The sequence below is a fragment of the Eubalaena glacialis genome, chromosome 1 (genome assembly GCF_028564815.1).
Source record: "Eubalaena glacialis isolate mEubGla1 chromosome 1, mEubGla1.1.hap2.+ XY, whole genome shotgun sequence".
NCBI lineage: Eukaryota > Metazoa > Chordata > Mammalia > Artiodactyla > Balaenidae > Eubalaena > Eubalaena glacialis.
In genome coordinates this window covers 93,943,816-93,958,796 of record NC_083716.1, presented here as the reverse complement: position 1 = coordinate 93,958,796, position 14,981 = coordinate 93,943,816, and the positions used below count along the sequence as shown (strand labels likewise).

Below are 14,981 nucleotides of genomic sequence, written 5' to 3'. Positions count from 1 at the left end.
CCTCCTCCGGCCCCTCCCACCACAGCGCGCCAGAGGGGGCGCTCCGCGCCGGCCTGGCCGGCCAGGCGGCCAGAAGGCGGCCCTGGAAGGCAGCCGCCACCCCAGCCGCTCCCGTGGTGGCTGGCCGGACCCAGACTCCGCCGCAGGCCGGGGTGCCGTCCGTGCGGCCCACGAAGCCCTCGACCTGCACTTGGCCGCCCCCACCGGAGCCCAGCCACGCCGCAGCCCCCTGTCTGCCCGTGTGTCTCTCCACAGCTCCCTCCGGAAAAAGCCCACCCTTTGCCACTTCGCCACGGCCGAGAGTGGGAGCGGGGTCGTGGGCTGGGACCGGTTCGCTGGGCTGGCTAGACACCAGGCGCCGGGAACTTTGCTCGGCAGTTGGCGTGGGGGCAAGGGTGGCGTTGCTGTGTCTAAGGGGCCGTGCCGGCTCAATGGTGGCTCCCAGTGGCTTCGGGCCAACTGCCGTTGGGCAGGCGGGCCGGCCAGGCCGTGGCTGGGCTGCGCCTAGCACTGTGTGGATTGACAGGGTGGGGAATGCACAAGGGACCGAGGGCCACAGGCCCTTAAGCCTCCGGGGCCAAGTCCTGTGAGCGTTGAGCGGCTCTGGGGCGGAGGGCCAAGCGCCTACAGGCCTGGAGGGTCCCGCCTGACCTGAGCTGCGAAGTCGCCCACAACTCCACCACCCCCGGGCCCTCGAGGCCTCCTGTCGCTTGCCTGGGCGGACGGCAGGGCCGCGCCGGAGAGGGTTGGCTGCCGGGCTGGCGGTAAGTCGCCAGCACCAGCGAAGCTAAGCCTCAAGAGGCACACCGTGGCCCCCGCTGCATTCTACGGCCACACCTCCCTGAACGCACCACACCTCGTCTGATCTCGGAAGCTAATCAGGGTCTGGCCTGTTTCGTACCTGGATGGGAGACCACATGGGAATACCGAGTGCTGTAGGCTTTTTTGCCTCCCGCTCCGCCTTGACATTTAGTGGCCCGCGGCCGAGGCCGCCTCCGCCCCCGCTGAGCACCGCTGCAGGCCTCACCTCCTCACGTCCCTCCCAACACAGCGCGCCGGAGGGATCGCTCCCCGCCGAGCTGGCTGGACATGCGGCCAGAATGCGGCCCTGGAAGGCAGCCGCCACCCCAGCCGCTCCCGTGGTGGCTGGCCCGGACCCAGACTCCGCCGCAGGCCGGGGTGCCGTCCGTGCGGCCCACGAAGCCCTCGACCTGCACTTGGCCGCCCCCACCGGAGCCCAGCCGCGCCGCAGCCCCCTGTCTGCCCGTGTGTCTCTCCACAGCTCCCTCCGGAAAAAGCCCACCCTTTGCCACTTCGCCACGGCCGAGAGTGGGAGCGGGGTCGTGGGCTGGGACCGGTTCGCTGGGCTGGCTAGACACCAGGCGCCGGGAACTTTGCTCGGCAGTTGGCGTGGGGGCAAGGGTGGCGTTGCTGTGTCTAAGGGGCCGTGCCGGCTCAATGGTGGCTCCCAGTGGCTTCGGGCCAACTGCCGTTGGGCAGGCGGGCCGGCCAGGCCGTGGCTGGGCTGCGCCTAGCACTGTGTGGATTGACAGGGTGGGGAATGCACAAGGGACCGAGGGCCACAGGCCCTTAAGCCTCCGGGGCCAAGTCCTGTGAGCGTTGAGCGGCTCTGGGGCGGAGGGCCAAGCGCCTACAGGCCTGGAGGGTCCCGCCTGACCTGAGCTGCGAAGTCGCCCACAACTCCACCACCCCCGGGCCCTCGAGGCCTCCTGTCGCTTGCCTGGGCGGACGGCAGGGCCGCGCCGGAGAGGGTTGGCTGCCGGGCTGGCGGTAAGTCGCCAGCACCAGCGAAGCTAAGCCTCAAGAGGCACACCGTGGCCCCCGCTGCATTCTACGGCCACACCTCCCTGAACGCACCACACCTCGTCTGATCTCGGAAGCTAATCAGGGTCTGGCCTGTTTCGTACCTGGATGGGAGACCACATGGGAATACCGAGTGCTGTAGGCTTTTTTGCCTCCCGCTCCGCCTTGACATTTAGTGGCCTGCGGCCGAGGCCGCCTCCGCCCCCGCTGAGCACCGCTGCAGGCCTCACCTCCTCACGTCCCTCCCAACACAGCGCGCCGGAGGGATCGCTCCCCGCCGAGCTGGCTGGACATGCGGCCAGAATGCGGCCCTGGAAGGCAGCCGCCACCCCAGCCGCTCCCGTGGTGGCTGGCCCGGACCCAGACTCCGCCGCAGGCCGGGGTGCCGTCCGTGCGGCCCGCGAGGCCCTCGACCTGCACTTGGCCGCCCCCACCGGAGCCCAGCCGCGCCGCAGCCCCCTGTCTGCCCGTGTGTCTCTCCACAGCTCCCTCCGGAAAAAGCCCCCCCCTCCGCCGTTTCGCCACGACCGGGGGCGGGAGCGGGGGCGGGGGCCGGGGCCGCTTCTCCGGGCCTGCCGGCCACCAGGGCCGGGGTCCTGTGCTCGGCGGGCGGCGTGGGGGCAAGGGGGGGCCTTGCTGGGGCTAAGGGGCCGTGCCCACTCCATGGTGGCTCCCAGTGGCTTCGGGCCAGCTGCTGCCCGGCCGGAGGGCCGGCCCGGCCGTGGCCGGGCTGCGCCTAACTCCGCGTGGGCGGGCAGGGGGGGATGCCCAAGGGACCGCGGCCGCCGGGCCCTGAAGCCTCCGGGGCCGCGTCCCTGTGAGCGTCGAGCGGGATCTGCGGCGGGGCGCCAAGCGCCGACGGGCCTGGAGCGTCCCGCCCGCCCTGGGCTGCGAGGTGGCCCACCACTCCGCCACCCCCGGGTCCCCGAGGCCTCCTGTCGCCTGCCTGGGCGGCGGCAGGGCCCTGCGGGAGAGGGCTGGCCGCCGGCATGGCGGTAAGGCGCAGGCGCCAGCGAAGCTGGGGCCTCAAGAGGCACCGCGCGGGCCCCTCCTGCGTCTACGGCCATACCACCCTGAACGCGCCCGATCTCGTCTGATCTCGGAAGCTAAGCAGGGTCGGGCCTGGTTAGTACTTGGATGGGAGACCGCCTGGGAATACCGGGTGCTGTAGGCTTTTTGCCTCCCGCTCCGCCTTCTCCTTTAGTCGCCCGCCGCCTCCGCCCCCGCCCCCGCCCCCGCCCCCGCCGGGCACCGCTGCAGGCCCCACCTCCTCCGGCCCCTCCCACCACAGCGCGCCAGAGGGGGCGCTCTCCGCCTGCCTGGCCGGCCAGGCGGCCAGAAGGCGGCCCTGGAAGGCAGCCGCATCCCAGCCGCTCCCGGGGTGGCTGGCCTGAACCCAGACTCCGCCTCAGGCCCGGGTGCCGGCCGTGCGGCCCGCGAGCCCCTTGACCTGCACCTGGCCGCCCCCACCAGCGCCCAGCCCCGGCGCAGCCACCTATCTGCCGGTGTGTCTCTCCACAGCTCCCTCCGGAAAAAGCCCCCCCTCCGCCGTTTCGCCACGGCCGGGGGCGGGAGCGGGGGCGGGGGCCGGGGCCGGTGCTCCGGGCCGGCCGGCCACAAGGCGCCGGGTCCTGTGCTCGGCGGGTGGCGTGGGGGCAAGGGTGGCCTTGCTGGGGCTAAGGGGCCGTGCCGACTCAATGGTGGCTCCCAGTGGGTTAAGGGCCGACTGCCGTCGGGCAGGAGGGCCGGCCCGGGCTGCGGCTGGGCTGCGCCTAGCGCCGCGTGGGCGGGCAGAGGGGAGGCCCAAGGGACCGCGGGCCCCGGGCCCTGAAGCCTCCGGGGCCACGTCCCTGTGAGCGACGTGCGGGATCTGGGGCGGGGCGCCAAGCGCCGAACGGTTTGGTGGGTCCCGCCCGCCCTGGGCTGGGAGGTCGCCGAACCCTCCGCCACCCCCCTGGTACCCGAGGCCGCCGTTGCCCTGCCTGGGCGGGCGGCGGGGCCCTGCCGGGGCGGGCTGGCCGCCGGGCTGGCGGGGAGGCGCAAGCGCCAGCGAAGCTGGGCCTCAAGAGGCACTCCGCGGGCCCCTTTTAACGTCTACGGCCATACCACCCTGAACGCGCCCGATCTCGTCTGATCTCGGAAGCTAAGCAGGGTCGGGCCTGGTTAGTACTTGGATGGGAGACCGCCTGGGAATACCGGGTGCTGTAGGCTTTTTGCCTCCCGCTCCGCCTTCTCCTTTAGTCGCCCGCCGCCTCCGCCCCCGCCCCGGCCCCCGCCGGGCAGCGCTGCAGGCCCCACCTCCTCCGGCCCCTCCCACCACAGCGCGCCAGAGGGGGCGCTCCGCGCCGGCCTGGCCGGCCAGGCGGCCAGAAGGCGGCCCTGGAAGGCAGCCGCCACCCCAGCCGCTCCCGTGGTGGCTGGCCCGGACCCAGACTCCGCCGCAGGCCGGGGTGCCGTCCGTGCGGCCCACGAAGCCCTCGACCTGCACTTGGCCGCCCCCACCGGAGCCCAGCCGCGCCGCAGCCCCCTGTCTGCCCGTGTGTCTCTCCACAGCTCCCTCCGGAAAAAGCCCACCCTTTGCCACTTCGCCACGGCCGAGAGTGGGAGCGGGGTCGTGGGCTGGGACCGGTTCGCTGGGCTGGCTAGACACCAGGCGCCGGGAACTTTGCTCGGCAGTTGGCGTGGGGGCAAGGGTGGCGTTGCTGTGTCTAAGGGGCCGTGCCGGCTCAATGGTGGCTCCCAGTGGCTTCGGGCCAACTGCCGTTGGGCAGGCGGGCCGGCCAGGCCGTGGCTGGGCTGCGCCTAGCACTGTGTGGATTGACAGGGTGGGGAATGCACAAGGGACCGAGGGCCACAGGCCCTTAAGTCTCCGGGGCCAAGTCCTGTGAGGGTTGAGCGGCTCTGGGGCGGAGGGCCAAGCGCCTACAGGCCTGGAGGGTCCCGCCTGACCTGAGCTGCGAAGTCGCCCACAACTCCGCCACCCCCGGGCCCTCGAGGCCTCCTGTCGCTTGCCTGGGCGGACGGCAGGGCCGCGCCGGAGAGGGTTGGCTGCCGGGCTGGCGGTAAGTCGCCAGCACCAGCGAAGCTAAGCCTCAAGAGGCACACCGTGGCCCCCGCTGCATTCTACGGCCACACCTCCCTGAACGCACCACACCTCGTCTGATCTCGGAAGCTAATCAGGGTCTGGCCTGTTTCGTACCTGGATGGGAGACCACATGGGAATACCGAGTGCTGTAGGCTTTTTTGCCTCCCGCTCCGCCTTGACATTTAGTGGCCCGCGGCCGAGGCCGCCTCCGCCCCGCTGAGCACCGATGCAGGCCTCACCTCCTCACGTCCCTCCCAACACAGCGCGCCGGAGGGATCGCTCCCCGCCGAGCTGGCTGGACATGCGGCCAGAATGCGGCCCTGGAAGGCAGCCGCCACCCCAGCCGCTCCCGTGGTGGCTGGCCCGGACCCAGACTCCGCCGCAGGCCGGGGTACCGTCCGTGCGGCCCACGAAGCCCTCGACCTGCACTTGGCCGTCCCCACCGGAGCCCAGCCGCGCCGCAGCCCCCTGTCTGCCCGTGTGTCTCTCCACAGCTCCCTCCGGAAAAAGCCCCCCCTCCGCCGTTTCGCCACGGCCGGGGGCGGGAGCGGGGGCGGGGGCCGGGGCCGCTTCCCGGGCCTGCCGTCCACCAGGGCTGGGGTCCTGTGCTCGGCGGGCGGCGTGGGGGCAAGGGGGGGCCTTGCTGGGGCTAAGGGGCCGTGCCCACTCCATGGTGGCTCCCAGTGGCTTCGGGCCAGCTGCTGCCCGGCCGGAGGGCCGGCCCGGCCGTGGCCGGGCTGCGCCTAACTCCGCGTGGGCGGGCAGGGGGGGATGCCCAAGGGACCGCGGCCGCCGGGCCCTGAAGCCTCCGGGGCCGCGTCCCTGTGAGCGTCGAGCGGGATCTGCGGCGGGGCGCCAAGCGCCGACGGGCCTGGAACGTCCCGCCCGCCCTGGGCTGCGAGGTGGCCCACCACTCCGCCACCCCCGGGTCCCCGAGGCCTCCTGTCGCCTGCCTGGGCGGGCGGCAGGGCCCTGCCGGAGAGGGCTGGCCGCCGGCATGGCGGTAAGGCGCAGGCGCCAGCGAAGCTGGGCCTCAAGAGGCACCGCGCGGGCCCCTCCTGCGTCTACGGCCATACCACCCTGAACGCGCCCGATCTCGTCTGATCTCGGAAGCTAAGCAGGGTCGGGCCTGGTTAGTACTTGGATGGGAGACCGCCTGGGAATACCGGGTGCTGTAGGCTTTTTGCCTCCCGCTCCGCCTTCTCCTTTAGTCGCCCGCCGCCTCCGCCCCCGCCCCCGCCCCCGCCCCCGCCGGGCACCGCTGCAGGCCCCACCTCCTCCGGCCCCTCCCACCACAGCGCGCCAGAGGGGGCGCTCTCCGCCTGCCTGGCCGGCCAGGCGGCCAGAAGGCGGCCCTGGAAGGCAGCCGCATCCCAGCCGCTCCCGGGGTGGCTGGCCTGAACCCAGACTCCGCCTCAGGCCCGGGTGCCGGCCGTGCGGCCCGCGAGCCCCTTGACCTGCACCTGGCCGCCCCCACCAGCGCCCAGCCCCGGCGCAGCCACCTATCTGCCGGTGTGTCTCTCCACAGCTCCCTCCGGAAAAAGCCCCCCCTCCGCCGTTTCGCCACGGCCGGGGGCGGGAGCGGGGGCGGGGGCCGGGGCCGGTGCTCCGGGCCGGCCGGCCACAAGGCGCCGGGTCCTGTGCTCGGCGGGTGGCGTGGGGGCAAGGGTGGCCTTGCTGGGGCTAAGGGGCCGTGCCGACTCAATGGTGGCTCCCAGTGGGTTAAGGGCCGACTGCCGTCGGGCAGGAGGGCCGGCCCGGGCTGCGGCTGGGCTGCGCCTAGCGCCGCGTGGGCGGGCAGAGGGGAGGCCCAAGGGACCGCGGGCCCCGGGCCCTGAAGCCTCCGGGGCCACGTCCCTGTGAGCGACGTGCGGGATCTGGGGCGGGGCGCCAAGCGCCGAACGGTTTGGTGGGTCCCGCCCGCCCTGGGCTGGGAGGTCGCCGAACCCTCCGCCACCCCCCTGGTACCCGAGGCCGCCGTTGCCCTGCCTGGGCGGGCGGCGGGGCCCTGCCGGGGCGGGCTGGCCGCCGGGCTGGCGGGGAGGCGCAAGCGCCAGCGAAGCTGGGCCTCAAGAGGCACTCCGCGGGCCCCTCTTAACGTCTACGGCCACACCTCCCTGAACGCACCACACCTCGTCTGATCTCGGAAGCTAATCAGGGTCTGGCCTGTTTCGTACCTGGATGGGAGACCACATGGGAATACCGAGTGCTGTAGGCTTTTTTGCCTCCCGCTCCGCCTTGACATTTAGTGGCCCGCGGCCGAGGCCGCCTCCGCCCCCGCTGAGCACCGCTGCAGGCCTCACCTCCTCACGTCCCTCCCAACACAGCGCGCCGGAGGGATCGCTCCCCGCCGAGCTGGCTGGACATGCGGCCAGAATGCGGCCCTGGAAGGCAGCCGCCACCCCAGCCGCTCCCGTGGTGGCTGGCCCGGACCCAGACTCCGCCGCAGGCCGGGGTGCCGTCCGTGCGGCCCGCGAGGCCCTCGACCTGCACTTGGCCGCCCCCACCGGAGCCCAGCCGCGCCGCAGCCCCCTGTCTGCCCGTGTGTCTCTCCACAGCTCCCTCCGGAAAAAGCCCCCCCCTCCGCCGTTTCGCCACGGCCGGGGGCGGGAGCGGGGGCGGGGGCCGGGGCCGCTTCTCCGGGCCTGCCGGCCACCAGGGCCGGGGTCCTGTGCTCGGCGGGCGGCGTGGGGGCAAGGGGGGGCCTTGCTGGGGCTAAGGGGCCGTGCCCACTCCATGGTGGCTCCCAGTGGCTTCGGGCCAGCTGCTGCCCGGCCGGAGGGCCGGCCCGGCCGTGGCCGGGCTGCGCCTAACTCCGCGTGGGCGGGCAGGGGGGGATGCCCAAGGGACCGCGGCCGCCGGGCCCTGAAGCCTCCGGGGCCGCGTCCCTGTGAGCGTCGAGCGGGATCTGCGGCGGGGCGCCAAGCGCCGACGGGCCTGGAGCGTCCCGCCCGCCCTGGGCTGCGAGGTGGCCCACCACTCCGCCACCCCCGGGTCCCCGAGGCCTCCTGTCGCCTGCCTGGGCGGGCGGCAGGGCCCTGCGGGAGAGGGCTGTCCGCCGGCATGGCGGTAAGGCGCAGGCGCCAGCGAAGCTGGGCCTCAAGAGGTACCGCGCGGGCCCCTCCTGCGTCTACGGCCATACCACCCTGAACGCGCCCGATCTCGTCTGATCTCGGAAGCTAAGCAGGGTCGGGCCTGGTTAGTACTTGGATGGGAGACCGCCTGGGAATACCGGGTGCTGTAGGCTTTTTGCCTCCCGCTCCGCCTTCTCCTTTAGTCGCCCGCCGCCTCCGCCCCCGCCCCGGCCCCCGCCGGGCAGCGCTGCAGGCCCCACCTCCTCCGGCCCCTCCCACCACAGCGCGCCAGAGGGGGCGCTCCGCGCCGACCTGGCCGGCCAGGCGGCCAGAAGGCGGCCCTGGAAGGCAGCCGCCACCCCAGCCGCTCCCGTGGTGGCTGGCCCGGACCCAGACTCCGCCGCAGGCCGGGGTGCCGTCCGTGCGGCCCACGAAGCCCTCGACCTGCACTTGGCCGCCCCCACCGGAGCCCAGCCGCGCCGCAGCCCCCTGTCTGCCCGTGTGTCTCTCCACAGCTCCCTCCGGAAAAAGCCCACCCTTTGCCACTTCGCCACGGCCGAGAGTGGGAGCGGGGTCGTGGGCTGGGACCGGTTCGCTGGGCTGGCTAGACACCAGGCGCCGGGAACTTTGCTCGGCAGTTGGCGTGGGGGCAAGGGTGGCGTTGCTGTGTCTAAGGGGCCGTGCCGGCTCAATGGTGGCTCCCAGTGGCTTCGGGCCAACTGCCGTTGGGCAGGCGGGCCGGCCAGGCCGTGGCTGGGCTGCGCCTAGCACTGTGTGGATTGACAGGGTGGGGAATGCACAAGGGACCGAGGGCCACAGGCCCTTAAGTCTCCGGGGCCAAGTCCTGTGAGCGTTGAGCGGCTCTGGGGCGGAGGGCCAAGCGCCTACAGGCCTGGAGGGTCCCGCCTGACCTGAGCTGCGAAGTCGCCCACAACTCCACCACCCCCGGGCCCTCGAGGCCTCCTGTCGCTTGCCTGGGCGGACGGCAGGGCCGCGCCGGAGAGGGTTGGCTGCCGGGCTGGCGGTAAGTCGCCAGCACCAGCGAAGCTAAGCCTCAAGAGGCACACCGTGGCCCCCGCTGCATTCTACGGCCACACCTCCCTGAACGCACCACACCTCGTCTGATCTCGGAAGCTAATCAGGGTCTGGCCTGTTTCGTACCTGGATGGGAGACCACATGGGAATACCGAGTGCTGTAGGCTTTTTTGCCTCCCGCTCCGCCTTGACATTTAGTGGCCTGCGGCCGAGGCCGCCTCCGCCCCCGCTGAGCACCGCTGCAGGCCTCACCTCCTCACGTCCCTCCCAACACAGCGCGCCGGAGGGATCGCTCCCCGCCGAGCTGGCTGGACATGCGGCCAGAATGCGGCCCTGGAAGGCAGCCGCCACCCCAGCCGCTCCCGTGGTGGCTGGCCCGGACCCAGACTCCGCCGCAGGCCGGGGTGCCGTCCGTGCGGCCCGCGAGGCCCTCGACCTGCACTTGGCCGCCCCCACCGGAGCCCAGCCGCGCCGCAGCCCCCTGTCTGCCCGTGTGTCTCTCCACAGCTCCCTCCGGAAAAAGCCCCCCCCTCCGCCGTTTCGCCACGACCGGGGGCGGGAGCGGGGGCGGGGGCCGGGGCCGCTTCTCCGGGCCTGCCGGCCACCAGGGCCGGGGTCCTGTGCTCGGCGGGCGGCGTGGGGGCAAGGGGGGGCCTTGCTGGGGCTAAGGGGCCGTGCCCACTCCATGGTGGCTCCCAGTGGCTTCGGGCCAGCTGCTGCCCGGCCGGAGGGCCGGCCCGGCCGTGGCCGGGCTGCGCCTAACTCCGCGTGGGCGGGCAGGGGGGGATGCCCAAGGGACCGCGGCCGCCGGGCCCTGAAGCCTCCGGGGCCGCGTCCCTGTGAGCGTCGAGCGGGATCTGCGGCGGGGCGCCAAGCGCCGACGGGCCTGGAGCGTCCCGCCCGCCCTGGGCTGCGAGGTGGCCCACCACTCCGCCACCCCCGGGTCCCCGAGGCCTCCTGTCGCCTGCCTGGGCGGGCGGCAGGGCCCTGCGGGAGAGGGCTGGCCGCCGGCATGGCGGTAAGGCGCAGGCGCCAGCGAAGCTGGGGCCTCAAGAGGCACCGCGCGGGCCCCTCCTGCGTCTACGGCCATACCACCCTGAACGCGCCCGATCTCGTCTGATCTCGGAAGCTAAGCAGGGTCGGGCCTGGTTAGTACTTGGATGGGAGACCGCCTGGGAATACCGGGTGCTGTAGGCTTTTTGCCTCCCGCTCCGCCTTCTCCTTTAGTCGCCCGCCGCCTCCGCCCCCGCCCCCGCCCCCGCCCCCGCCGGGCACCGCTGCAGGCCCCACCTCCTCCGGCCCCTCCCACCACAGCGCGCCAGAGGGGGCGCTCTCCGCCTGCCTGGCCGGCCAGGCGGCCAGAAGGCGGCCCTGGAAGGCAGCCGCATCCCAGCCGCTCCCGGGGTGGCTGGCCTGAACCCAGACTCCGCCTCAGGCCCGGGTGCCGGCCGTGCGGCCCGCGAGCCCCTTGACCTGCACCTGGCCGCCCCCACCAGCGCCCAGCCCCGGCGCAGCCACCTATCTGCCGGTGTGTCTCTCCACAGCTCCCTCCGGAAAAAGCCCCCCCTCCGCCGTTTCGCCACGGCCGGGGGCGGGAGCGGGGGCGGGGGCCGGGGCCGGTGCTCCGGGCCGGCCGGCCACAAGGCGCCGGGTCCTGTGCTCGGCGGGTGGCGTGGGGGCAAGGGTGGCCTTGCTGGGGCTAAGGGGCCGTGCCGACTCAATGGTGGCTCCCAGTGGGTTAAGGGCCGACTGCCGTCGGGCAGGAGGGCCGGCCCGGGCTGCGGCTGGGCTGCGCCTAGCGCCGCGTGGGCGGGCAGAGGGGAGGCCCAAGGGACCGCGGGCCCCGGGCCCTGAAGCCTCCGGGGCCACGTCCCTGTGAGCGACGTGCGGGATCTGGGGCGGGGCGCCAAGCGCCGAACGGTTTGGTGGGTCCCGCCCGCCCTGGGCTGGGAGGTCGCCGAACCCTCCGCCACCCCCCTGGTACCCGAGGCCGCCGTTGCCCTGCCTGGGCGGGCGGCGGGGCCCTGCCGGGGCGGGCTGGCCGCCGGGCTGGCGGGGAGGCGCAAGCGCCAGCGAAGCTGGGCCTCAAGAGGCACTCCGCGGGCCCCTTTTAACGTCTACGGCCATACCACCCTGAACGCGCCCGATCTCGTCTGATCTCGGAAGCTAAGCAGGGTCGGGCCTGGTTAGTACTTGGATGGGAGACCGCCTGGGAATACCGGGTGCTGTAGGCTTTTTGCCTCCCGCTCCGCCTTCTCCTTTAGTCGCCCGCCGCCTCCGCCCCCGCCCCGGCCCCCGCCGGGCAGCGCTGCAGGCCCCACCTCCTCCGGCCCCTCCCACCACAGCGCGCCAGAGGGGGCGCTCCGCGCCGGCCTGGCCGGCCAGGCGGCCAGAAGGCGGCCCTGGAAGGCAGCCGCCACCCCAGCCGCTCCCGTGGTGGCTGGCCCGGACCCAGACTCCGCCGCAGGCCGGGGTGCCGTCCGTGCGGCCCACGAAGCCCTCGACCTGCACTTGGCCGCCCCCACCGGAGCCCAGCCGCGCCGCAGCCCCCTGTCTGCCCGTGTGTCTCTCCACAGCTCCCTCCGGAAAAAGCCCACCCTTTGCCACTTCGCCACGGCCGAGAGTGGGAGCGGGGTCGTGGGCTGGGACCGGTTCGCTGGGCTGGCTAGACACCAGGCGCCGGGAACTTTGCTCGGCAGTTGGCGTGGGGGCAAGGGTGGCGTTGCTGTGTCTAAGGGGCCGTGCCGGCTCAATGGTGGCTCCCAGTGGCTTCGGGCCAACTGCCGTTGGGCAGGCGGGCCGGCCAGGCCGTGGCTGGGCTGCGCCTAGCACTGTGTGGATTGACAGGGTGGGGAATGCACAAGGGACCGAGGGCCACAGGCCCTTAAGTCTCCGGGGCCAAGTCCTGTGAGGGTTGAGCGGCTCTGGGGCGGAGGGCCAAGCGCCTACAGGCCTGGAGGGTCCCGCCTGACCTGAGCTGCGAAGTCGCCCACAACTCCGCCACCCCCGGGCCCTCGAGGCCTCCTGTCGCTTGCCTGGGCGGACGGCAGGGCCGCGCCGGAGAGGGTTGGCTGCCGGGCTGGCGGTAAGTCGCCAGCACCAGCGAAGCTAAGCCTCAAGAGGCACACCGTGGCCCCCGCTGCATTCTACGGCCACACCTCCCTGAACGCACCACACCTCGTCTGATCTCGGAAGCTAATCAGGGTCTGGCCTGTTTCGTACCTGGATGGGAGACCACATGGGAATACCGAGTGCTGTAGGCTTTTTTGCCTCCCGCTCCGCCTTGACATTTAGTGGCCCGCGGCCGAGGCCGCCTCCGCCCCGCTGAGCACCGATGCAGGCCTCACCTCCTCACGTCCCTCCCAACACAGCGCGCCGGAGGGATCGCTCCCCGCCGAGCTGGCTGGACATGCGGCCAGAATGCGGCCCTGGAAGGCAGCCGCCACCCCAGCCGCTCCCGTGGTGGCTGGCCCGGACCCAGACTCCGCCGCAGGCCGGGGTACCGTCCGTGCGGCCCACGAAGCCCTCGACCTGCACTTGGCCGTCCCCACCGGAGCCCAGCCGCGCCGCAGCCCCCTGTCTGCCCGTGTGTCTCTCCACAGCTCCCTCCGGAAAAAGCCCCCCCTCCGCCGTTTCGCCACGGCCGGGGGCGGGAGCGGGGGCGGGGGCCGGGGCCGCTTCCCGGGCCTGCCGTCCACCAGGGCTGGGGTCCTGTGCTCGGCGGGCGGCGTGGGGGCAAGGGGGGGCCTTGCTGGGGCTAAGGGGCCGTGCCCACTCCATGGTGGCTCCCAGTGGCTTCGGGCCAGTTGCTGCCCGGCCGGAGGGCCGGCCCGGCCGTGGCCGGGCTGCGCCTAACTCCGCGTGGGCGGGCAGGGGGGGATGCCCAAGGGACCGCGGCCGCCGGGCCCTGAAGCCTCCGGGGCCGCGTCCCTGTGAGCGTCGAGCGGGATCTGCGGCGGGGCGCCAAGCGCCGACGGGCCTGGAACGTCCCGCCCGCCCTGGGCTGCGAGGTGGCCCACCACTCCGCCACCCCCGGGTCCCCGAGGCCTCCTGTCGCCTGCCTGGGCGGGCGGCAGGGCCCTGCCGGAGAGGGCTGGCCGCCGGCATGGCGGTAAGGCGCAGGCGCCAGCGAAGCTGGGCCTCAAGAGGCACCGCGCGGGCCCCTCCTGCGTCTACGGCCATACCACCCTGAACGCGCCCGATCTCGTCTGATCTCGGAAGCTAAGCAGGGTCGGGCCTGGTTAGTACTTGGATGGGAGACCGCCTGGGAATACCGGGTGCTGTAGGCTTTTTGCCTCCCGCTCCGCCTTCTCCTTTAGTCGCCCGCCGCCTCCGCCCCCGCCCCCGCCCCCGCCCCCGCCGGGCACCGCTGCAGGCCCCACCTCCTCCGGCCCCTCCCACCACAGCGCGCCAGAGGGGGCGCTCTCCGCCTGCCTGGCCGGCCAGGCGGCCAGAAGGCGGCCCTGGAAGGCAGCCGCATCCCAGCCGCTCCCGGGGTGGCTGGCCTGAACCCAGACTCCGCCTCAGGCCCGGGTGCCGGCCGTGCGGCCCGCGAGCCCCTTGACCTGCACCTGGCCGCCCCCACCAGCGCCCAGCCCCGGCGCAGCCACCTATCTGCCGGTGTGTCTCTCCACAGCTCCCTCCGGAAAAAGCCCCCCCTCCGCCGTTTCGCCACGGCCGGGGGCGGGAGCGGGGGCGGGGGCCGGGGCCGGTGCTCCGGGCCGGCCGGCCACAAGGCGCCGGGTCCTGTGCTCGGCGGGTGGCGTGGGGGCAAGGGTGGCCTTGCTGGGGCTAAGGGGCCGTGCCGACTCAATGGTGGCTCCCAGTGGGTTAAGGGCCGACTGCCGTCGGGCAGGAGGGCCGGCCCGGGCTGCGGCTGGGCTGCGCCTAGCGCCGCGTGGGCGGGCAGAGGGGAGGCCCAAGGGACCGCGGGCCCCGGGCCCTGAAGCCTCCGGGGCCACGTCCCTGTGAGCGACGTGCGGGATCTGGGGCGGGGCGCCAAGCGCCGAACGGTTTGGTGGGTCCCGCCCGCCCTGGGCTGGGAGGTCGCCGAACCCTCCGCCACCCCCCTGGTACCCGAGGCCGCCGTTGCCCTGCCTGGGCGGGCGGCGGGGCCCTGCCGGGGCGGGCTGGCCGCCGGGCTGGCGGGGAGGCGCAAGCGCCAGCGAAGCTGGGCCTCAAGAGGCACTCCGCGGGCCCCTCTTAACGTCTACGGCCACACCTCCCTGAAAGCACCACACCTCGTCTGATCTCGGAAGCTAATCAGGGTCTGGCCTGTTTCGTACCTGGATGGGAGACCACATGGGAATACCGAGTGCTGTAGGCTTTTTTGCCTCCCGCTCCGCCTTGACATTTAGTGGCCCGCGGCCGAGGCCGCCTCCGCCCCCGCTGAGCACCGCTGCAGGCCTCACCTCCTCACGTCCCTCCCAACACAGCGCGCCGGAGGGATCGCTCCCCGCCGAGCTGGCTGGACATGCGGCCAGAATGCGGCCCTGGAAGGCAGCCGCCACCCCAGCCGCTCCCGTGGTGGCTGGCCCGGACCCAGACTCCGCCGCAGGCCGGGGTGCCGTCCGTGCGGCCCGCGAGGCCCTCGACCTGCACTTGGCCGCCCCCACCGGAGCCCAGCCGCGCCGCAGCCCCCTGTCTGCCCGTGTGTCTCTCCACAGCTCCCTCCGGAAAAAGCCCCCCCCTCCGCCGTTTCGCCACGGCCGGGGGCGGGAGCGGGGGCGGGGGCCGGGGCCGCTTCTCCGGGCCTGCCGGCCACCAGGGCCGGGGTCCTGTGCTCGGCGGGCGGCGTGGGGGCAAGGGGGGGCCTTGCTGGGGCTAAGGGGCCGTGCCCACTCCATGGTGGCTCCCAGTGGCTTCGGGCCAGCTGCTGCCCGGCCGGAGGGCCGGCCCGGCCGTGGCCGGGCTGCGCCTAACTCCGCGTGGGCGGGCAGGGGGGGATGCCCAAGGGACCGCGG

The 14,981-nt window shown here is 73.9% G+C and overlaps 7 non-coding genes and 7 pseudogenes across 7 annotated transcripts; all 14 read left to right on the top strand.

The window, feature by feature from the left end:
- The first annotated feature begins 823 nt into the window (after positions 1-823).
- Positions 824-942, top strand: LOC133078418 (5S ribosomal RNA; annotated as a pseudogene).
- Positions 943-1,850: 908 nt separating this feature from the next.
- Positions 1,851-1,969, top strand: LOC133078411 (5S ribosomal RNA; annotated as a pseudogene).
- Positions 1,970-2,879: 910 nt separating this feature from the next.
- Positions 2,880-2,998, top strand: LOC133103892 (5S ribosomal RNA). Its single transcript, XR_009703410.1, has one exon. It is a non-coding gene; the product is annotated as a 5S ribosomal RNA (ribosomal RNA).
- A 918-nt stretch (positions 2,999-3,916) lies between these two features.
- LOC133103886 (5S ribosomal RNA) lies at positions 3,917-4,035 on the top strand. Its single transcript, XR_009703408.1, has one exon. It is a non-coding gene; the product is annotated as a 5S ribosomal RNA (ribosomal RNA).
- A 910-nt stretch (positions 4,036-4,945) lies between these two features.
- Positions 4,946-5,064, top strand: LOC133078407 (5S ribosomal RNA; annotated as a pseudogene).
- A 907-nt stretch (positions 5,065-5,971) lies between these two features.
- On the top strand, positions 5,972-6,090 carry LOC133103882 (5S ribosomal RNA). The gene has a single exon (XR_009703407.1). It is a non-coding gene; the product is annotated as a 5S ribosomal RNA (ribosomal RNA).
- Positions 6,091-7,008: 918 nt separating this feature from the next.
- LOC133074757 (5S ribosomal RNA) lies at positions 7,009-7,127 on the top strand (annotated as a pseudogene).
- Positions 7,128-8,037: 910 nt separating this feature from the next.
- On the top strand, positions 8,038-8,156 carry LOC133103873 (5S ribosomal RNA). Its single transcript, XR_009703405.1, has one exon. It is a non-coding gene; the product is annotated as a 5S ribosomal RNA (ribosomal RNA).
- A 910-nt stretch (positions 8,157-9,066) lies between these two features.
- Positions 9,067-9,185, top strand: LOC133078401 (5S ribosomal RNA; annotated as a pseudogene).
- Positions 9,186-10,096: 911 nt separating this feature from the next.
- Positions 10,097-10,215, top strand: LOC133103867 (5S ribosomal RNA). Its single transcript, XR_009703404.1, has one exon. It is a non-coding gene; the product is annotated as a 5S ribosomal RNA (ribosomal RNA).
- Positions 10,216-11,133: 918 nt separating this feature from the next.
- LOC133103865 (5S ribosomal RNA) lies at positions 11,134-11,252 on the top strand. The gene has a single exon (XR_009703403.1). It is a non-coding gene; the product is annotated as a 5S ribosomal RNA (ribosomal RNA).
- A 910-nt stretch (positions 11,253-12,162) lies between these two features.
- Positions 12,163-12,281, top strand: LOC133078395 (5S ribosomal RNA; annotated as a pseudogene).
- A 907-nt stretch (positions 12,282-13,188) lies between these two features.
- LOC133103861 (5S ribosomal RNA) lies at positions 13,189-13,307 on the top strand. Its single transcript, XR_009703401.1, has one exon. It is a non-coding gene; the product is annotated as a 5S ribosomal RNA (ribosomal RNA).
- Positions 13,308-14,225: 918 nt separating this feature from the next.
- LOC133074748 (5S ribosomal RNA) lies at positions 14,226-14,344 on the top strand (annotated as a pseudogene).
- Positions 14,345-14,981: the final 637 nt, after the last annotated feature.